Source organism: Callithrix jacchus, chromosome 3, assembly GCF_049354715.1.
Source record: "Callithrix jacchus isolate 240 chromosome 3, calJac240_pri, whole genome shotgun sequence".
In the NCBI taxonomy this organism is placed as follows: Eukaryota; Metazoa; Chordata; class Mammalia; order Primates; family Cebidae; genus Callithrix; species Callithrix jacchus.
The window spans coordinates 86,247,395-86,271,988 of NC_133504.1; positions in this window are offsets into that span (position 1 = coordinate 86,247,395).

Below are 24,594 nucleotides of genomic sequence, written 5' to 3' on the forward strand. Positions count from 1 at the left end.
AATGAGGTCAGTGTCTCTATCACATCTTCCTATGTTTATTTAATGACAAGTGTCACCAGAAAATGTCTTATTTATTTATTCATCTTTCTATGCATCCTCTCCCTTTTTTAGAATGTAAGTTCCTTACTGGAAGCAACTTTGTCTTTTTCATCACTGTATATTCCCAGTGTCCAAGTCAGTGCTTGCCTCATCAAAGATGCTTCAATAATTGTTGCTGGTCTAATTACATAAAAGCTATGTGTTCAGATAAATATGTAGGAATACAGGCCCGTGCTGCCTTCCCCAGCAGGGTCTGAGGTCCACATGCTAGTAGATCTGTCAGGTGTAGGTGACACAACCATCTCATTCAGTAAAAATGACTCAAGTAAATAGAAGCCTTTATGTTTATAAGCAATTTCACATTTACAAAAGGCTTTCCCATGCCTCTCTGACCTAATACTCTCCACAGCAGGTATACAGGGTTGGTATTATTCTTTCTATTTATGCCAGACATAAGTGATGTCATTGTCATATCAAAGGCCAAACTATTCATTGTAATTTTTTCACCTTTCTACCTATTTTGTTTCTGCAACTGTTTCTTTCTCTCTCATGTCATGACTTCTCCCCACTCTATTGGATCATTCCACCAGCACACAAACCTTCTGTAATATTATCTATCTAAAAACAAAAGAAAAACCTCTTTTGATCCCTCATGGAGCTGCAGCTACCTCTCCCTTTCTCTGCTCCTCTTTATAACAAACCTACTCTACAGGATGTCTATTCACTCTCTTACTATCTTCCATTCCTCCATGAACCAACTTCAATCAAGCTTTCACTTCTACCACTCCACTGAAACCTCCTCATCAAAGTCACCAAGGACATTCACATTTACCAATTCCAGCAGCATCCGGTTGTTTCCATCTAATGAGCCTCTTAGAGGCATTTAACAACTAATCATTTTCACCTTTTTTGAGACATATCCTTTTTTTAACTTTCAGGACATCACTAGACACGAACACACCTTCTCAGGCTCCATTGCTGGATACTTTTCATTTCCCATTCGCAAACTGCTGGAGTAACCCGTCTCATTCTTCGACCTTTCTTCCTTTCTCTATCTCCCTACTCCCTAGGTTCTCAACTGCAATCACTTGACTTCAAATACCAACTATAAACTAACAACTTCCATATTTCTGTGTGTGTGTGTGCTAGACTCATCTAGCTCAAGTAGAATGTTTATTAGGCATTTCAAACTTAATAGGGCAAAAGTTGAACTCTTGATTTTTTCCCTCAATTCTGCTCCTCCTGTTTTGTTTTGCATCACAGTAAACGACACAAGGGTTCTGCACTAGATAACAAACAAATGAACAAAAAGCAAACTTGGAAATAATATTTGATGCCTTTTTTTGTATAGCTTTCCTCTAACCATTAGCAAAATGTTCAGCTCAATCTTTAAATTATAACCAGAATCCAATCTTGTCTCAACATATCCACCTCTATCTCCTTAGTGAAAGCATCCATCATCTCTTGCCTGGATTACTGTTATAGCTTTCTAAGTCATCTTCTGGCTTCCACTTTTGTCTCTCTATGACCTATCCTTATTTAGAACGAAAATTGAATTATATCACTTATCTGGTCAGAACCATCCAATGACTTTTCATTCCACTTGGAATAAAACCTAAAAACCCAAGATCCCACATCATCTGCCCCTAACCCCACCACTTTCCACATGTTGCCTCCTATTACTTTTTCAGTATTTCTTTGGGCTTCTGCTTTTTCTCAAGCCTGCCAATCACACTCTTGCTTCAGGGCCTTTACATTCATTATTCCCTCTACATGTAACACCCTTTACTGGATATTCTCATGACATGTTCTTGCTATTTCACTTAGTCTTGGCTAAGTAATTAACTTTATTTTCTGACACTAGAATGCAAACTGTGCAGGTAATGATTGTGTTTTTCTTTTTCATTGGTATATTCCTGTTACTTACAGCAGGGCCTGGCATAGATTATGGTCTTGATATTAGTGGGAGGATGGGAGGAAAAAAGGAAGGAGGAAAGAAAGGAAAAAGGAAGGGAAGGAGGAAAGAAGGGAGGTAGGAAAAGAGGAAGGAATTAGAAGAGAAAGAAGAATTAAGCTGATTTGGAGACTGATTTTTTTATGTAATTCTAAAGGTTCCTGTAATGCATCAAATGTACGTATCATTGCAGATAAATTAAATGGACTGAACTGAATGGGGTATGAAAAGGAAGTGGTTTATTTTTCTCTTATTATTGTGTTAAAGATGCTCTCTTAAATCTCTCTTACTATGACTATATTTCAAGTATATGCCAGTAGCTTTGCAGATGTTTCCAGCTTAAAAAAAAAAAAAAAAAAAAAAGTTGTTTTGGAAATTAAGACTCGCCTTAGGTTTTCTAATATTTTAAGTGAACTTAATTTAAAACTTTAACATCCAAGTTATTTCCCCTCCCTGCAGTCAGGCTTGAGCCTGGCTCTGGAGAAAGATGGCAGCTATCTGCATTGCCTTGCCTTCTCTTTCCTATTCCTAAAACTGGGCAGAGGATGGAGATTTTTAGAAAAGTGAAAACAGTGCTTTTCACTTAACTGGTACGATCTGAGGTCTTTGCTAATACTGGCCAACACTGTCATGTCAGGGGTCCATGAGCTGGTCTTTCAGGAAGCATATTTGTCACCTTCCTTGGGAGGCTCCCACAAGAACATTCACACCGAATTTCTCAGGAATACAGAAGTGTATCTTCTGAGAGTGCAGAGAAGTGACTGTAGAATTGAAAGTACAAAGATTAAGGAAATGGCTTGAATCCACTACTTTGGAAATAGACCATAGACTAGCATAAGAGGAATAAAAGTACTCAAACTTCATTTGAGGCTATGCCTACTTAATAGGATATTATCACAACCAAAGTATCTAATAAAAATGTGCAAAGTAACCAAATGTGGTTGTAAATCACATTTGGAATATGTAATAATGTTTAAGTATATATCTAAGTTTAGCAAATTACTCAGTTCACATAAATAATGGTACAAAGTGAACCTATATAGCTGAATATGTATTAGAAACCTGTGGAAGAACAGCAAAAATTAATGATTTAGTACAGGCACCAAAGGAGAATGCTTGTAGCAAGTTATAGGAACTGAAATTAGATCTATATTCATTCAGCAATTCTCTAATTACCTGGAATGATGTATTTCATGTTTATTCAATTCTCTGATGATACTAAATAATTGCCATTTAAAACAAAGAAACTATTGCAAAGATATTTGCAGTGGTTACACATCATGGCAAATATTTTTAAATTTTTTTAATTGAAATTTTAAAATGGCAAAAACGTCAATTGTCCAGGCCAATCATTCCACATACAGAAGCAGCATGTAATCAGTTACATCAAAAGAGGGCTCTGAGATTCACACTCCCTGCTAGAGTTGGTGCTCAGATATTAGCTGAAGCTGAGTGCACTAATAATTGCATGTTAAAGGGAAAAAGAAAACTATATTAATAATTTTACATTTAATATCAGCATGTGAGGAAAAGTGTGAAATTCAATCTTTTAGTGGTTTCCCACTTACTAAAGAAGAAAGTTTAAACTCTATTTTTTCCCTTTATGAGCTTCCACAACATGCCAACCTTCTCAGGCTTTTCTTAACTCTTGACCAGAAGAACCTATTTGCTCCAGCTGAATAACTAGCTTGTCACTCTCTCCCAATGTCGCCCTGTGCTTTTCTACTCCTCTATTTTCTATTACCCCTCTCAGGAAGCACCCTCTTTCTAAATCTCCCCATTAAAACTTCTGGAAGAAGTTTAGTCATCCTTCAGGATTAAGCTTTAAAATATTTAGTTTCTCTATGTACTGCCCACCTCAGCTGAAGGTGCTATCACCCTTTTTAAGATGCATTTTAAAAAGGTATATTCTTTCTACAACATTTTTTGCTGTGAGCATTTGCTGTCCTTTATCACAACATTTTGTAAATCTCTCTTTCCAATCAGAAATTCTGCCCTAGAGATGAAATGTTATCATATACTCAATTAGATTTCCCACAGGATCCATCAGGCCACAGAGAGTGCATGTGTGTGTAGGATCATGTGTGTGCAGATTTGTGTGTCTGTATGTCTACTCATTTATGGAATAAAATTGATTATGCTCCTATCTGATCCTTATGCTAGTTACTATTGAAGGCTATGGGGCTCCGGAGATAAATCAATAAAGCAACTGACAGAAGCCTTAGCCTTAGGTAGTTGATACGTTAGTGAGGAATTTAGACAAACAGGTAATAAAGGTACAGTGAAAAAGCCTCATGTAAGGAGGTTTGAGGGAGTAAATGGGAGGAACGACTTTCCCAGACTTGACAAAACAGAGAAAGGGATATTGAAGGCAAGATTTAGAGAACAGATTAGAGCCATCAAAGTGAAGAGGAAAGAGTTCTAGAGAGATGGAAGTGCTTATGTGATGGCCCCTGAAAAAAAAAGTGTCTGTGCCACTCAAAGAACTGACTATGTGTCCTGTGGCCAGGATCAGAAGTAAAATGGCACATGGGGGAAGGCCAAGCCTGGCACTGAAGTAAGTATTTCAGGGCAGATGAAATGGTCAATAATACCACCTGCTGCCAAGATAACAAATAATATAACGACTGAGACATGTCTATTGGGTTTATCATGAAGAAACCTTTGGTGATTGGCAAAACAGTGTCAATGGTATGAATGCCTGGAAATCAAATAATAGTGAAGCAGAAAAATGTGAAGAATGAGGAAGTGAGACAAGAGAGTAGATAATGCATGTGTTATATTGTACCATTAAGGAGAACAGAGACAGAGGAGGGGTCATGGAGGAATTTGGTTTTTGAAACGATGAAGAAGATTTGAGCATGGTAAAAATTGGAGGAAAAGGGGCCAATGAGAAGAAGAACTTGATAATCCAGGATATTGGGGTGATCAATAAATCAAAGTCACTTAGAGCGTGGGAAGCAACAGGATCCAGGGCACTGGTGTCGTGAAGGGAGCAGGCAGTGTCACTTCTTCCATTTAAAGGAGAGGAACTGAGAAAAGAATGAGTGTAGATGCACATGAACATCTAGCTTGGCTGGTAAGAAGAGGAACTAATATATTGTCTATAGTATTACCACTTTAATATCTTCACTCTCGTTCCTCAGAGAAAGTACCATGGTTTCTTCCCAAAGCCAACATGGGACAGACCCTGAGCATTCTGATGACTCTCCATGTGAGCTAAAAGACACTCATAAGGAAAGAGCCAAAATACATGGAGTTGGAGACCAGGGCAAAGTAACTGTATTAGAAAGATTGCCCTGCAAACCCCATCCTCCCTTCACCTCAGAGAGGCCTCAGATGTCATTTATTATGAAGCTCAACCCAGCTTAGCCAACTGCCGGCCAAGCTAGGACAATTTTGCTATTCAAGATTTTTTTATCCAGGGATTAACTGGAGTCTAAGTGTCTGTGCTAATGATCCAGTACACTTTTGTGGTCAACGGGAAAGTTTGTGAAAGCAGCATCAGGCTCTTTCCAGAGGTATTGCCCAGTTTAGTGTTCTTCACTTTAACATGCACAAGTCACCCAGGGAATTTGTTAAAATAAATTTTTCCTGTCCCTACAACCAGATATACTGATTCAAGAAAATCTATGGCAGGGCTTGGGACTATTTACAGTGTCCCCGGAGTGTTTCAGGTGCTGATGGTTCACTCTAAAGCAGTAGTAAGGAACAGAAAAAAGTGGGAAGAAAACAGGGCAACTCATCCCACCCTGAGCTTACCTCTCTAGGTCCTAGGCTAGGTTCTAATTCTTTGCAAAACCAAGAGTCAGCAGAAAGAAAACAAAAATAAAAGACACTGCAGACCCAAGTTGCTGGGCCAATAGCAATTAAAGAAGTTTAAGGAAAAATGGAAACTAATCTACAAAATGATGTTCTTCTTAATACATGGTGCTTTGTTCTCCTCATCAGACACTGGCAGCCCTCACCAACTAAACTGGTTCCATATGTCATATGTTCATGAGAAAGGAGCCAATAATAACGCACCAAACTGTTTTCTCACTGGTTCCAAGACTGAGAAGCCTGAGCATGTAGATGATGGGAATGCTACTGTGTGGTGGGACAAGCAGGCTGGGACAAGCAGGGGCTCCGGCTTTGCACCTGATTATATATCTTCCCAACTCCGCTTGGAATTTGCTCTACCATTTTCTCATCTATAAATCTTTTTTCTATTCAACTCTTCTTTGCCTATAAATATGCTCAAATATACTCATTCCTAAAAAAACAAAACAACACTTTTCTCTGCTCTGTTCCCTAAGCTCTCACCCGATCTTTTGCCAAGAAGCTGGTTGACAATATGGTGTGAGGTAGTTATCTTTGTTACTTTGCTTCTCATTTTCTCTTTAATCTAGCATTTCTCAAAATGGGGTTTGCCTCACACTATTTTGAGATGCCTGTTAAATGTGAAGATTCCTGTACCTCACTTCAGACCTACCAAATCAGATTTTCTTTTTCTGATTTGACAAGCCTCTTAGGTTACTTACAGAAACTTAAGCTTGAGAACAATTGCTATGATCCATTATATTCTGGATTCCACTCCACATAACTCTGAAGAAACTGCTCTCTCTGGGGTCATTAATGACCTTTCAACCACCAAATCCCTTAACTGCATCTCGTTCCTAGATTGGACTGACACATCTTTACTTTTTTGTCTTCTAAGATATGTTCCCTTTGAAAACAAGTTTCTGGGACAGATTTTTTACTCCAACTTTTGGGGCCATTCTACTGATGTTTCCTTTCCTGGCTCTCGTGGATCTGCTCTTCCTTTTTAAACTCCTTCTGAGTGATGCCCTTTGCTCTAAAATTCACATCCGCTCCCATGGCACTGCTATCCCAGTCGTTCAAAAGGAATGCACACTCACACATACACATTTATATTAACCTATGTTAATCTTTTGACTGCTTCACTACTCTAAGAGGACCAGAACTATAATGATCATAACAATCAAACTGAGCACTTAATGTCTCAGGAAGTAACCCTATGCTAAATTCTCCTATGAAAAGACCACATGGCTACCTGATGTACACAAATGAATTCTAAGTGACTGAGTGGCAGGTTTTCCCTAGAAGTGGAAGAGGTGTTTTCTACAAACCATAAATTATAAGAATTAATTATTTCATGTTTAACCTACTAAATAATACAGAAATATTATTTTCTCTTGTCTTATAAGAACAAACAGCTAGGAAAGTAGTGTCTAGAATCAAGTCTATGCCTGCTTTAAGTCAACAAGCAAGTAGCCATGAGTATATTTACAGCATGAATGCCACAGACATATTCTATTTCTGCAGAAGCATGAGATTTATCTTTTCCTGAAAATAGTCTATGTAAGGAAGAAAATACTTCTGCTTTGTTCCTAAATCTCACTGTACTAATTTCATTCTCATCTTCATTTCACTGCCATCAATATCAACCTCATCAGCCCATCAAAAAACACTATTAATACCTAAGCTTGGGACTGTGCTATGCAGCATACAAAGTGCACTGAGCTTCCAGATTAAACAAGTAATTATACAAATGTCATTAGTGCACATTTACCAGCATAAAATCTGCTTGAGGGGAAAATAGCCAAGTAAGCCAAAGTTATACATTTCTAAACACAAATACACCACCTGAGTTAAAAAGGAGAGGCTTAATAAAAATAAACAGAGCCTTAAAAGAGAGATTTAAAGCCTAAATGCAGCTTAGGACAAGTTGTGACTTTTCTATATCACATAGGCATTACCTCAAAAAGGAGTGCACTCTACCAAATGGACTAGAAGAGATCCTCATTGGATTCGCATGGAAATAATCCTCTTTCCTTAAGAAATATATTTCCAGTGAGAAAGTTAGCATCATTTCCACAAGCATAAAAGTCCTAAACATTTTCTATGTTGTATTCCCTTTGCTGTATTTAATTTCATTTTTTTAGGAAGGGTCTGAAGAATATTGGTTAAAAACAGGGAGATGAAGAAAATGTAGTAAAACCCTGAAATGCCTGATTTTTACCCTTGAGTAAATAAAGATAAATCAAAATAAAGACTGTCAAAAATAAGGACTCCGAAAAGCAAAAACATGTCAAAAATAGAAACTGAAAAACAAAATAATAAAAATAAAAAATAATAATAAAATCTCACAGACCAGTGCACTTCAGCATCCACCTTGACACAATTATCCCATGGGTACATCTCATTACGACTACATGTAGGCAAGTATTTATAGACAAAAAGGTGGACAACTTTATCAAATGTTCTTTTTGAGAAATACTTGCAGAATATTCAAGCAAGGCAGGATCCTAGTGAACATCTAGTCTAGTGGTTCAGAGCATTTTTCTACCTAAGATATCCAGCCTCCTATCACTATCACCACCAAATTCCTATATTGCCCTCCACAGCAAGACAGACTTGGTTAGCAAAATGTTGTGCATAAAGATTAGCATAAAATAACACATAATGTACACAATTTTTTTTTTGAGACAGAGTTTTGCTCTTGTTGCCCAGGCTGGAGTGCAATGGCACAGTCTTGGCTCACTGCAACCTCTACCTCCTGGGTTCAAGTGATTCTCTTGCCTCCGCCTCCCGACCAGCTGAGACTACAGGCATGCATCACCATGCCTCGCTAATTTTGTATTTTTAGTAGAGACAGTGTTTCACCTGTTGGTCAGGCTGGTCTCAATCTCCTGACTTCAGGTGACCTGCCTGCCTCGGTCTCCCAAAGTGTTGGGATTACATGAGCAACCACACCAAATTTCAATATTTCCATTTTTATTCCCCTGTACAAGTTTATGATAAATAAATGTACAATTTTCATGATGCTTTTGAAATCCTGAATATATACCCTGTGTAGTAACAACTCTGCCTTTGCATGTACTATAAATATCAGCATTTCAGGTTCTTACTGGAGAATATAACTAGTAATTGCATCGTCAGTTTTCAGAAGGCTGGAATTCCGTTGTTTTTTAGTGCCTGCCAAATGCTGATTGTGTGTGTTTGTGTGTGTGTGTGTGTGTGTGTGTGTGTGTACTTGAGCATTACTTTTTAATATTTAAAAATTGCCTCAAATCAGAATAATTTTTGCTTAAGATATACCTAAAGAATAAAAGCTCCTTAAAGTCTAACAAAGCTACACTCGTTTTAAAAGTATTCCAACCACTTTCCTATAGGTCTGACACGATGCCAAGAGTTTCATTGCCATTTTAATTATTTTTTTAACTTACTAGTAAATTTGAACATGTTTTCTATTTTTGATAGTCATTTGTGTTTCTCCAGAAACAGTCTAGGCACCTAAGAACTTCCCAAAGCTCCTGATGGAATCATTGTAGAATTGGAGGAAGGGAGGAAAATGTTTCAGGAGAAAAGGAGAATAATAGGAAAGGGGAATTAAAGGATTTAAGTAGAGGAAAGTGAGTGGGTCATTAGCAGGCCTAATTTCCTGCCCATTCCCTGATCTAGATTCCTTTCTCTCTCTTTGCCCTTATTTCTTCCAAGGCCAATTCCTTCTCTTAGGCCTTCCTTTGCCTCTTTTCCCTAGGATAATATATTTTATCCAGAACCTTTTCCTCCAGCTCAGTGGGCTCTCAGACCTGGCATTTGCTCTGTCTCTCTTAGCTGGAGCAGCATCTAAAGAAAAAGTGTAATAAAAATGAGAATCATCTCTTCCTTTAAAAAGGGAACAAAAGCATTGGAATTTAATACTGACACACTACTACTGTCATTCTGCTCCAATATTGCAACCACTAAATATAAAATTGAATTCTCCCACATTCAAATTGTGAGCCATTACTAGAGCAATACGAAAGTAAACCCATTTTTTTTCCACTCATTCTTATAGTTCTAATATCTAAATTCTTTCCTTGGATTGAGCCAGACCATCTAAAATATGAATGTGTTCCTCAGATGCTGTACTTTGTATTAATTGCTGTACCTGAAGTATCTTTCCACGTTCTGCGCTAGATTTTCACTGAAGGTTGAAAATCTTCATTAGAAATAGTTACTTAAATAATGACATTTATGAATATATCCATAAGTAGTAACTTAAAAAGCCTATGTGGGAATAATGCTCTCCACTCTTACAAGAATAATTACCTCCAAGAAGGAAGGCAAGAGAAGGTGAAGGGAGAAAATATATAGTTGGGTTTATATTTTATTTCTAAATTAAAGGAGAGAGTTGACACATACTTGGAATAATGTTAAAAATACTTAAAATAATATTTAAAAATATGTTAAATCTGAAAACTAAATTATCTTTTCTATGATACTTTTGTAATATTTCAAATTTAAAATCCAAAACTTGAACATGTAAAACCATCAACTACGGCTCAAGAATTTGAGTGAAAGTATTGAAAATATTGTCCTTTACAGCAGCATTTCTCAAAATGTAATGTGCATACAAATCACCTGGGGCTATTGTTAAAATGAGGATTTGACTTTAATAGGTTTGGGTGAAGCCTGTGATTCCATATGCCTAACCAGCTCCCAAATGAAATTAGTCCAAGAACCATAATTTGAGTAGCAAGTCTTCAAAGTACACCACAGTGTCACTTTGTGATTAATGCATCAAATAAACCTCTCAAAAGGCACAGTGCCAGGAAAAAGTTATGCTTATTCTTATTAATTTGTTGACTTTTACCTTGTAGGTTCTATAAATTTTGTTTCCCACTTTGCCTTGGCCTCTAGGAAGCTCAAAGGCAAATCATTTTTTTGTCCTAGGAACTGCACAAGATTACATGGCACACATTTTTATGAATTCACTTACTCTCAGTTTTTATCCATATTTTCCTTTTGTTATAATTTTAATACCTATACATTTTATTTTATGATTATATATCTCTTTTTATAATATAACTGCTTCAAGTCCTCTTAGCAATGAGGTTGGGCATATTCAAACTGATTCATAACAATGAGGTCACTGTTTCAAAGGAGTTCACAGTCTTGTAGGGAAGAGCAACGTACAGAATTAATATGTCCTTCATAGCTCTATATGGGATCTACAAGACAGAGTATCTAATTTTATATGAGAGTACCTGGAATATTACTGTTACTAGTCTTATTATTAACATTAATATTTACAGGCAATAACGATAGCAACCACTGATTGAATGTCTACCATGTCCCTGGCACTGGAGAGGATATTTCATCTCATTTTATGTCATTTACTCTTTTATCATTTACTGCATGTAATTCCACCTATTAAATCTGTGAAATTTATATTATCATCACATTGTCAAGGCTCATCGAGATTACTTACAAAGCTATATCAGGTACAGCCAGGTTTAAAGCCCATGTATGGGTATCACCAAAGCCCCTTTTCTCATTGTTAAACACAATGCCTCCAGAAGCTGCACAGAGGGGAAAATGCTTAGTCTGAGACTTAGATGTTGAGAAGAAAAGTTCAAAGCTTCCAAAGAGTCTAAGTAGGCTGGAGAAGGAGGAGGAAGAAGTTATTACAGTTGAAGGGAATAGCATCTGCAAACACAGAGAAATGTGAAAATACAGAATATGCTTAGAGATTTGTAAGAGGTTCAGAATAGCAGCAATATAAACCCAGTATGAGGAAGAAAGGCAGATGAGGCAGGGGTCAGACTCCAAAGAGACCTGGGCACCTTGTGGAGGAAGCAGATGTTTATTCTGTGGGTAGTGAACAACTATAAGAATTCATCAGGCAAGAAAGCGAAAAGGTTAGATTTTGGCTTTTAAAATACTCCTTTCATGGCTGTATGGAGAATACATTAGAAAAGCATGAGGATCGAGGTGGGGAGATGACTTCGAAGGCCCTTGCCACAAGTTCGATGATGAGTGTCCAAACTGAAGGAAGGGCCAACAGCTTTGGAGATTGGGTCTTATTGGAAAGGTTTTCAGAAGTAGATTCTTTTAAAACATGATGTCATTTAAATATGCAGAAGGGGCCAGACATGGTGGCTCACATCTGTAATCCCAATATTTTGGGAGGCCACAGCAGGCAGATCACTTGAAGCCAGGAGTTCAAGATCAGCTTGGCCAACATCTCTACTGAAAATATAAAACTTAGCTGGGCGTGGTGGCACGAACCTGTAGTCCCAGCTACTTGAGAGGCTAAGGCAGGAGAATCACTTGAATCCAGGAGGTGGAGTTTGTAGTGAGCCGAGATCATGTCACTGCACTCCAGCCTGGGCAACAGAGCAAGACTCTGTCTCAAAAATAAATAAATATGCAGAATGAAGAAGAGGGAAAGGTTGAAATTTAACCAACACCCATATTCCTGGCTTGATAGTCTGAGTGAACAGCAGTAAGAGACTGAGTGGGATAGGTCAGGAGACAGGAAGATGACAGCTGTATTTTAAGTGCTTTAGGATATTTGTGTAGAGGGTTGGAGCCAGGAGAGATAGAAGAGGCATTAGTTGTGTGTTTGTGGTTACAGAAACTATAGGAATGAAAGGTAACACTCAGTAGTAAAGCATATAAAATGAAAAAGAGCCATAAAATGCCAATATTTAAGATGCAGGCTAAAAACTAAAAACTTGAAAATTGTGCTGAAAAGAAGAGCAGGTTTAGGGAGAAGATCTGAAGAAATCATATCACAGAAACCAAATGTGGATAGAGTTTGAAGGAGGGAAAACTCAACAGTGTTCAATATCTTGAGAGACTAAGTATGATAAATATTGAAAACTTTTCACTGATTCTAAAATTACAATGCTCTTTAACCTTAAACAAAGGCAGATTCAGCAAAGCAATAGAAAGACTGCAGTGGGTACAGATAAAAACGTGGAAATAGCAAGGGCAGACTCTACTTTCAAGAATCTTGGCTGAAAAGGGGAGAATCTGGAGTGGCCCCAGCAGCCTTTCTGGTACAGGAGCAAAGAAGCTAGATCTCTTTACTAAAAATCCAAGATTGCTGATCCACAAGGTGCCTATAATAAGACAGTAAGGCAGAGGAGAGGAAGCAAAGGTAACAATATTGCTAAAGTGCTGTTCTTATGGTCTAAGGCAAGTAAGGTAAAGAGAAGTATAGATGGACATGGTGAAAAGTGAAGAGAGAAAGACAGTAGTGATTTCATGGAGTCAGAAAAGAAGCCAAATAGAAGGAAGAGTCTATGAGAGTTAAAAGGTCATGTCATTATTCTAAAAAAGCAGAGAACATGGGATGAAGCTTTGAGTCAGAGGATGTTCATGAGACCATGGAACTGGGTTGATTTTGTGAAGTTGCATTGGAGGTGTTGGAGTCCATGAGATGGAGGAGCTGAGAAGCTGGGTCTCTCGTGGGCTTTCACATAGACACTTTTATCCCTCTAGATCATGGCAGATGTTAAAGTACAGAGAAAGGCTGAGTTACTTGCCAAAGTTTTTGTGTGGGGGTATGAAATGTATGGAAGACCCAAACAAGGTAAAATAGAGGGTTGATCAATAAACATGAGTTTACATGGGATAGAAGTGAGATTGCCTGCCAGGAAGCAGCAGAAAGAGGCCAGAAGAATGCCAACTTCATTCTCAAGAACAGAAAATCAAACACTGCATGTTCTCACTCATAGGCGGGTGTTGAACAATGAGAACACTTAGACACAAAGAGGGGAGCATCACACACTGTGGTCCATTGGGGGTGGCTACAGGACGGATAGTGGGAGGGAGGGAGGGTGGGGGAGAGATAATGTGGGGAGAAATGTCAGGTATAGGTGATGGGAGGATGGTGGCAACAAGCCACCTTGCCATGAATGCACCTACGCAACAATCTTGCATGATCTGCACATGTACCCCAGAATCTAAAGTACAATAAAAAAAAAATGCCAACTTCTTCCAGGACCATATTAGATGGCTCATGGAAGAACAACCATCCTGTATTCTTTGCCATTATGAAGTTATGTTCTGGAGCTTGGGATAAAGACAGGAGGTTCTGTGAAGTGACTGAGAAATATGCTTGTTACTAAGGTACAATTTCTCAGCTTTAAAACCATTCTCTCTGCTGTCTTTTGTGATTCTAGGGTGGGACTCTGAAAACTCTCAGTATTAACTTCTTCTTTAACAGCTGCTCCCTGTTATGCTCTGACATTAGGGGGCACCAGAGGGAGACTGAAAGATGGGAGAAGACACTGAGTCCCTCCTGTTTCTTTAGGATGACCTCAGCAAAGCTGCTTTAACCTGGTAGCGGCTGTTTATTACAGTTGCAGCAAGTGACGCCCATTTGTGGTTCTCATATTCCCAGTCCAGCTTCATAGTTCCGCCTCAGAAACATCTCTCTAGTCAGCCAGTCCCCTCCCTGGGGGTCTGATTCTACCTCTGGTGGGCTGCTGCTCTCAGCCTCTGAATTTTAATAATCTCAACTTCTTGATACTGTATAATTCATTTGATTACAAGTTTACATAATTTAATGTTTAGTAATTTTTAATAAACATGAAAATCTAACAGCTGACTTAAAATTTTTTTAAAATTTAAATATTTCAAGCAAACAAAAAAATGCATAGAATATGATGAGCTTCAAGAATTATTAACATATTCCTATGTTTTCATTTTTAAAAGAGGAAATATTATAAGTAGAGTTGAATCCCCTTTGAACTCATCCCAGGTCACATTTCTCTCTTTTCCTCCATTACAGACTTGACCAATATCCTGAAATTGGCATGTATATTTCACATGTATGTTTTACTATGTATATATTTATCTAAAAACAGTATACAGTATGTTTTTGTTTCTTAAATTTTATAAAATGATATCATTCTCTGCATGATTATGCGACTTACATTTTCACTTATCATCGGGTTTTCTAGATTTATACTTGCTGATAATACGCCTTTAATTAATTTAGTATCTTTGTGTATGACCTTGTATATAACCATCAGGATAGAGTATTTCTTTTATCCACTGATTACAATCTTCATTTTCTAACCTTTCCTGGAATATGTTTTAGAGTATGTGCCTTCTACAATTTACTAGAATGCTAAAATATTCTCTAAGGTTATTGCATCAAATTATATTCACACAAGCAATGCATGAAACTTCCCACTGCCTCAGCAGAAACCTCCACATCCTCAGCAACACTTTCAATCTCTATCAACCCAATAGATGTAAAATATTTTATCATTGCTTAATCTAAATTTCTAAGCATCTTTTGATCTGTTTACTTGCTATATTAGTTTGCCTCTTCTGTGAAGTCCCTGTTCATATCCTTTACCTATTTTTATTGGTTCATATATCCTTTTCTTCTCAATCTGTAGAAATCATATATTTGTTATATATTAATTCACTTATATGCATCCCAAATATCTGGGAGAGTTTTATCTTTTCCTATTTTTATAGAACTTTTTGATATACAAAGATTTTTATTATTTTGATAAATTAAATATCTCAGAGTTTTTCTTCATGTTATGTGGTTTTTTTGGTCTTAAGAAATGCTCTTCTAAGGGCCAGTTGCAGGGCCAGGGAAGCCAAGACATAAGAACCTCTTGAGGCCAGGAGTTTGAGACCAGTCTGGGCAACATAGCAAGACCTTTTCTCTCTAAAAAAAAAAAAAAAAAAAAAATTAAAAAATTAAAAATTAAAACAATTAATTAGCTGGGTATAGTGGCATTTTCCTGTAGTCACAGCTACTTGGAGGCTGAGGCAGGAGGGTCGCTTGAGTTCAGGAGTTTGAGGTCACAGTGAGGTATGCTCACATCACTGTCCTCTAGCCTGGGCGACAGAGCAAGACCCTATCTCCAAAGAAAGAAATGCTCTTTGGCACTCATATTCTGATATTATATTTTCTCTTGTATTTCCTCTGAAAATTTTAAAGTTGGGTTTCCACATCAAGATATTTTATTTATCCAGGATTATATGTGGATTTTTTTCCAGGTGTCCAAACTACTGTCCTATCATTTGTTGAGTAGTTTCCCGACACACCCATGGATCTGTTCTAGTGTTCATTTATGAAGAACTCTTTGTCAGGAGTTTCCATTCTGGTCTATTTGTCTACCTCTATTTCAGCAACACTTAACCTTGATTACTATAACCTAAAGTCACTAATCCTTCCTTATTCTTCATCTTCAGAAAGTTGTTTTGGTTATTCTTTGTCATTTTTCCTCCATAAAAATTTTAGAATTAGTTTGTAATCTTCCCATAAACCCCTATTGGAATTTTCAATGAAACAGAATTTTTAATGTTCTTTAACAGACATTTTCCAAACTCATCCTCCCAAACAAGCCCAAAAGGTTATTGTGTTTCTATTCTATTACTATTCTAAGAGCAAAAGAGAGAATAGATGATAGCTAGATGTAGATATAGATGTAAAATGTTTACTAACTTGCCTAATTTCATAGGGCAGGGCTGAAATAAGAACACAGATTTCTAAATGGTGCTGATTTTTATGTGTTTGGCTTGTCTATTTTTAAGATTGTGATTAGCCCTTTTTTCTATCAACAGCCTTTTACACTTTTGGTATAGTAATCTACACACAAGATTTGCTCAATGATTTCATAATTTTAACCATAAAGAGGAAAAGAAAAACAAGAAGGATATGGTGAGTAGTGAAAAAAAGGAAAACCTCCATTATTTTATTTACCTGAACATGTAGTTTTTCTCCAAGTCATAGTTTCTCTGACCCTCAATCTGCTAGTCTTTTACTTATATAAAATGAGTCTTTATTACATAGATCAAAGCGATGATGGAACTTGCTTCTTTGTTCTTGCCCTGTGCTTTTAGTTAACTTGTGTGGGGTTCTGTGATAACAACATAAAATTCTCTAAATTGACTCTGCTACTGCTTTTGGAAGACATGCTTAGAAATATTTGAAGAATTTCCTTTTCAGAAACAGTTCAGTAGAATGAATTTTTATAAATGAATATCCAATTATGAACAGTAGAAGATGACCAAGAAAGCAGAGATTCTAAAAACACATGTTATTTTAAGTATTTTGGTCAGTAGAAATATTTTCTAACCACAGTCTGAAGTTTTCAATGTGTATTTTACAAAGATTTCTTAGAAACTATGCTTAGATTTTACTTTGCTTTAATTTTATTTTTTCTATCTTTATCTAAAATCCATCCTGAGCCAAAAAATGTTTTTTAAATAAATTTGAAATAAATATATATATTAAATTGTAAGGTCATTAACCAAATGATCAACTCTAAAATGTAAAAAAAAAAAATTAAAAATTCCACTGACTTAACCCACTCAAAAACTTTAATAGTATATGATATAAAATCTTATAGTATTAAAAGGTGTTCATTAGTTTGACTTTTTAAAATCATATTTTGTTTACTTTCATCTGTGAATCAGTGCTGCTCTTTAAAATTGTATGATCTTTTGTTGAAACAGAAAACAAATCTACAAAGATATTATTGTTATTGCTGATAGATAAATAGTTGGCAATTTGAAAGGTAGGTAGGAAGTATTATGGTGTAAATGCATGTCAACCAGAAAGACAAATGACTGAAGTATTACCTGTTCTCACCACCACCGCCTCCCTGAAACAAAACCCTGGCTTCACTATACGGGAACACTTCCAAGAGGCAATATTCATTCTACTAAACAACTCCCACAGTATATAGCTACTGGTACCTCAGGACAGACTGCAAAAAGAGAAAGGGAAACAGGAAAAGGGGCAGACAGCTGGATTAGACTGTGCTGTATATATTAGTGATGGGTAGACTTCAAAAGACTTAGAGGTTCGTTTTGGACAGGTGCCCAGATATTCTCAGGCTTACCCCAAAACCTTCCATAACTTCTGATTTTAAAATTGAGCTAGAATTATTTTGAGACCAGACTTTTGGTCTTCAGTCATACCCATAGTCCTTATAATAAATGTAGGCTAAGAAATTCAAAACTTTCTGAATCCTGAAAAATGAGATATCTATTTTAAATACTTACCTAACAAAATAGTATGTTTTACATTTTTTTAAAGAAGATCGTCAATGTTTTTTCCAGAGAGATAGAAATGTCTTTAAAACATTTACCTGTTAAGTCCAGTTTTTAAAAATGTTAAAAACAAAGCTTTTGAACATGTTTTGGGAGACAGGTGAAACCCTCATTTGCATTCCAATTCACTTATGAATATCGGTAACTTTATGTCTCTGATTAATGTGTATCCTCATCCACAAACTCCCAGTAAGAGGTGACCTGAGAGACAGGCTTCAGGGTGATACACCATTGACAGAGGTGTCATATATGAATGACAGCCTGTCTGGAGAGTTCACAAGGAATTTGTCTGTTACTCCAGTTGCAGGACCTCCTTTTAACTTAGCACAGTGAGGATTATTTTTTAAATAATATGATTACTCTTTAGTCTAATTATCATATGTCTAATTAAATGTGTCTTTTAAATGGCTCATGTAAGATTTATTATTACTAACAAAGACATTGAAAATTATTATTTGATACAAAGAACAAATTTCTGATTTTAGTTTGAACCAAAATAAACTACTTCTGTATTTGTTAGTATGATTCTGAGGAAGGCATGGTTTTCAAATTCTCTAGAAAAGAAGACACAGGATGTGGACTGAATAAGTAGTAATGCAATAGACACAAGCTAGTTTTTAGTCCGTTCACCATAAGAATCTCCTTGAACAGAACTTATACAGTGATCTCAGGGAAGGACTGTTTTTATTACTTGGTTTATGAATACATCCCTTCCTATATTCCACACTCAGCAACAGGTGCTCCAATACCCAGTCTTCATGGTATTTCATTAGGCTCTCCATTATATATGAATAACAATGACTCTCCAGGAGAATTAGATATGTTAGCAAGGAGAGTTGCATTTGGGACAAATAAATTTACAATTTATTATATGCATAATTTTACATCCAAAGGCTTTTAAAAAATAATGGCTAGAGAACAACTAGTGATATTTATAGTTTGAAGTGCCTCAACCTCTGAAAAGCTATTACCATAACAATATTTTGATGTCAGTCCACATTTTATTTGAAAATGTACAGTTCCTGCCAAAATAGCAGTAGCTTATTTAGATATGCATGCTCTACTATAATAAAAGTGTAAAAATTAGTACCAGTTGTTCCATGTCAATTGCACGCTGAAAGCAGATCCTCAACAGATATGAAAATCTGGAATAAGATTTACATCTCTTTACAGTTCTTTTCTAGGATTTTTCTAAAGCAGACCTCATTTGATATTTCAAACCATTTCTAACTAAGACAGCACTTGTAATTTGAACTATTTTGTATCATTTTCCCCATTCTTTTTCAAGCTTCTCCAATCACTCTTCTCTCTTACTTTATTTTTAAATTTTCTTAATATTACAATAAACACTCTAAAAAGAAGACCACAATCAATAATATCTACCAATTCTACTAATTATTTGTGATGTATAACAAATAAGAAACAGGAATAACAAGCAGAAATTTTATTGTTAAGTTAACATATAGTTTTTCCTTCTCCAAGCATTTCCCCAAATCCATTCACATATATAATAGTTATCAAGTAAACAAATGTGAGCATCACGATGTATCTTCTCCTCTAGCTTTGGAGCCTATGACTGATTGAGAATTAAGGTAAAAACAAACACTATAAATTGTTCTCCAAACTATTAAGAAAATTAATACTGTACATTCAAGATATTCATTCATTTCTAGAACACCTACTATGTTTGGTGTTTACCTTAGGAGTCTATTATGAGAAAATGTAAATTCAGCTATTCATGCATATTCACGTAATAAAGAAAAGCAAAATGGTCATATTTTTATGTATTATAGTATAGCATTCTTATAGAGTAAGCAGTGTTTGGGGTAATAAGTCAGTAATCCCCACATCTTTAAAAAATATTTCAGAACAGCATTAACACATGTCCACTCAAATACATTAATGTTTCCATCTCTACTGACTCATTTGGCCCAAACAAGCTCATGTATTCTCTCAAACAGATAAACAAAAAAGGGATTTGAAGAGGCATATATATTATATATAATATATATATATTATATTATATATATACACATAGCAATTAGAACCTCATACTTTACCCCAAAGAACCTTAAAACAAAGAATGTCATAGCATCTATTTGCTTTTATTTGAAGGACGCATAATATATGTCATAATATACGTACACTATACTTAACAGTGTTTATCTCTGAAAATTTTTCCTAAAGACCATCATAACTGAAATAATCAGTAGAAAAGCATCAGAATCCACAACGCTTCATCAGTACTTAACTTGTTGAACAACTTTCAAGAATCACATACACAATGTACTTATTAAAAAACATAACCGTATAAACTGCCTTGGAAATTGTGTATTGACAAGTTTATAATTTCTTACTTCTATATATTTAAATTAAGACTTCAATAAATACATCAGTAAATGCATTTATTGTTAAAAATAAATTTCTTTAAAAATTCAAATCTTAACTTATTAAAAAATATAATAAAAGACTTTTTGTTCTTTAGTATGCAAGAATTAGATTGCTTGACCTCTCTTTTAATGACTTAATTAGCTGCACTAAAGCCCAGCTGGGCCTCTGCTGACAACATAGCTAGATATTTCAATCAAGCAGTGTTATAGAGAATAAGTAATAAATGCTACCTTGTCGCCATACAGTCCCAAACCATAGTGCATGCTGGTAATGCTAAATTTGATCAGTATGCCTCGTATTTCAATTAGTCGTGGTCTGAATCCCTAAAACTGTGTAATGTGTATGAATTCCTGATATCAGATACAGAACCACAGTCTCCCACAGTTAGAAGCCATTGAGTTTGCTTTTATTAGCAGCCAATTAATGGCAAAAATCTGCATCGCTTTTAAAATTTATAACCTCCATTCCAGCTGCATCCACAGCTTCTGCTATACTGTATACAATCAGATCCATATCACTGTCGCAAGTCAGACAGCTGCAAACTGTATTCTGTCCGCAGAAGTAAAAAATCCTTTCATACAGAAGCTTTTTTTAACCTCTTAGAAGTTCTTTTCAAAGCCCAGCAGCACTAGTCACTTTGCGACAATGAGCGATTTAATACAGAAAGAAAGAAATCTACACCAAGGTAACCTCTTGGGATGTGCTAGGTTTTCAAACGGAGTGAAATCCTACCACTCCGGCACTGCACAAGGGCAAGCAAAGCCACTTCTCCTGACCAAGGCTAAGAAAATATAAACATATAAAACCTGACCCTCATACAAAGTTAACCCATTGAAGTCTCTGTAGTCATAAAAACAAAGTGATATAACACAAGTGAATTCAGTATTAAGTAACTTACATACAATTTTGGTATTCAAATTTGTATGCCCGAACCTTAGATGCCTCCCTATTATAGCATCTGTGGAGATCACATTCCCCAACAAAAAGCGGTTTATTACATACCTCAAAATTTCTAGACATTATTTTTAGGAGCCAGGCTCTTTCTGACTTATGACAAGACAGGAAATTTAGATGTGATCAGATTTAGTAACAGAGCACAATTGCTTTATGTATAGCTAATGTTGTCCTTTCAAGATTATTAAAGGAATAGCTCAGCTTTACGGTATTATATATTTAAGTTGCCTTATACATAGTATTCTGTGAGACCCTAAATATTTTGATAACTGATCATTATAATGCTATTTGGGAGAAATAAAGTAGGAAGTTTTTTCCTTTAGTCTTCTATAAAATTGCATTAAATTTTAAAATACATAATAGATATGTTTATAATAATACATAAGTACACGTTTCTATGTTTGTTTAACATAGGATTTAATGGATAGATAAAAGAATTTACCTGGAAAAAGAGGAACATGAAAAATATTCACCAACTCTAATACATGGCAATAAAAATGTTGTACTAGGATAATACAAACTGCTGCCATGGCTATTTAAGACAATAAAATCCTATTTTACGAAATTCAACTGCTAATAACCAGCATTCTTTCTAACTGCTTAAATACTGCAGTAAGACTTATAATGCCACTGTGAAATCATAAGCTAGTACTTCAAAGGTGTTGTATCTGTTACAAATTTAATCTTCACTGCTTTGTCACAACTGATTTCATCCCAGCAGCTTGGAGATGCAGCATAACAACATTCTTGTTGTCCTAGACAACCTGAACCAAACTGTTAAATAGCTGCCTGATGCCCATGAATGATTATAATATTGCCTATGGAATCTCCCAACAACCATCCTCAAAATGTGCAATTAGTTCGTTCCAGTTAATAGGAGGAGAAAAGTATGCTTTACGACGTTCACAAATTGTAGGCATTTTAATGATAGAGGCAGAAATTCTGTGCTATATTTCATAAATGGCACAGTATTGTGTTCATTGTATTCAAAATATTATTTTTCTTTTAATACTTATTAGTGCATTTCACAATTATGTAATGTAAGTTAGCATATGTTAGAATCTAAAGTAATTTTCTTCCTACATGAGGGGACATACTATTCCATTAACTATAATGGATCTTAGAAGTCTGTTTAGTTTCTAAACACCAAATGTTTTTGTCTTTGAAATATGTTTCTGAAAAAAAACAGCTGTAAAGCAAATGTTTTTGCTTCCTCCCAGGTATACAGTGACTCACCGTTCGCAGTAGGAGAGTGGAGAACTGATATGAACAACTAAACGAATTGATGTTCATGAAGTTGCTCAGACAAGGAGCTGATTGAGCAGGCCATTCAAATCTGCTTGCATATTGGAGTTTAATTATAAAGCATTAGGTTAAATTGAACTCCTCAGAGTCATTATGAAAATTTATAACTCTCAGAGACAATTTTAGATCCATCAACTGGTACATGAATTTAGCACTCATATACTACATGTAAAAGTGTGTAAATATGCAAGCATCCACCCCTACTCCATGACAATACTGTGTTATTATTCTACAAGACAGCACTTTGAATTTGAAATCTTTTAAAATTACTAATCCATTGCTCTTCTCATGGAACATCTTAACTACTTCATTTGGATGGACTATTTAAACAATACGAGGAAGTACTTCTTAATGAATATTTGATTACTGAGTACTGTGGTTTAAATCTACCAACCAAGAAAAATAATACATAGAAAATTATATTTATCATATACCTAAAAAACTATTGAAAATCCTGAAGTTCTAGCAAAGATCACTATTCTCCATGAAATACACATCATCATTACATGTCTGTTTTAGACATGGCATGCATATGATCTGTCTGTGCCCAGTGATTTTAATAGCTTAGAAGATGGCACAATGTAACTTCAAAAAATTAAGAACACAATTTTGTTTATATGAAGACCTTGCATAAAATAAAATATGAATGAATCATATTTAACACAAGATATCAAAACTCAGTTTGCTGGCAAATTAGGCAAAAACACAATGTGCTTCTTATAAATATCCTATCCTTATTAGGAAACAATTATGTTATTTTCCATATATTTTTAATTCCTCTTGATGTGCCACTTAAAATGATTTTATTCCAAACTACTAGTGATGTAAGTTTAAACACATCCTTTAACTAGTATGGTAGTGACATATTAGGTTGCCCTTATGCAATTCACACTTGTGACTTTTCTCTGCCATTCATGAATTATGCAATTATCCCTAACTCATGGAAATGAAAGTGCATTAACTGCCCACTGTCATGTATTGTCTCTTTCTATGTCCTTGCGCACACATTTCCACAGTTCATTATTCATGGATGCAGCTATGCAAGTGTAAATGTATACACATGATATGGAAATAGTCACACATGGAAAAATAGCAACTAGACACTTGTTTGTAAAGATATATGTACTTCATTCCAAATAACAGAATTTATCCAGGAACACCTCTATCCTTGTTATGGATGCCATAAGGTAAACAAAACGGATGCCATTGTTATAAAGTAATAGAGGGATTTTCTCACACACAAAGGAATGAAGTTATTGGTGTACAAACCTGAAACAGCACCCTTTCATCTCTGACAACTGTTTTTCTAGCTTTTTCCCCCATTAAGAAATATGCTTTTCAGCACTGATTGAAATCTCACTGGAAAACTATTCAAAAGATACTAACTGTACCTTGTGTTCCTAATCCTTATCTTTTTTCCATGCATGTTAAGATAGAATTGTAATGATGGCATTTCGTTCTTAGAGAAAACAATTATTTAAAATAAAGAGTTTTGGGGAAATAAAAATATGGTGTTTTCTCCATTGAATGTTATGGTCATGTAGGTGATTTCAAATTTTGAACTGAGCATCACACAATCTGCACTGGTGTGCTATATTCCTCAGGAAAGTTCTCTGATTTTAGCCTAATGAGCACTAGTGAGCACACACATGCAATGATCTGTGATAAGGGGAATCATGAGGATTCCTTCTGATTTACATTATTTCTAACATAAAACAGATTGTCTCCATCGAAGTAATTCTTTCTAATTAAATAGAATGAATTTTATCAGATATTCAGGTTTTAAATTTGCGTATAATCAAGTTTCTTTATAACGTTGCTTCAGTCAATAAAAGCAGTATTTTATGAATTAAACAAAAGTAAAGTATTTTTTTCCAAAGCATAGATTTTAATTTCATTGCATATAGTAAAAGTTCCATGTTCAGAATTTCTTAAAAAGATTATTGCAGCATGAAAGCCCATTCAGTGTAAACCATATCTACATGAAATTAATTGGAACACGCTTTTTTTGAAAAACAATTATTTTATAATCTTTCTTTAGAAAACATTATTCAAAATTAAAACTGAAATCATATAGA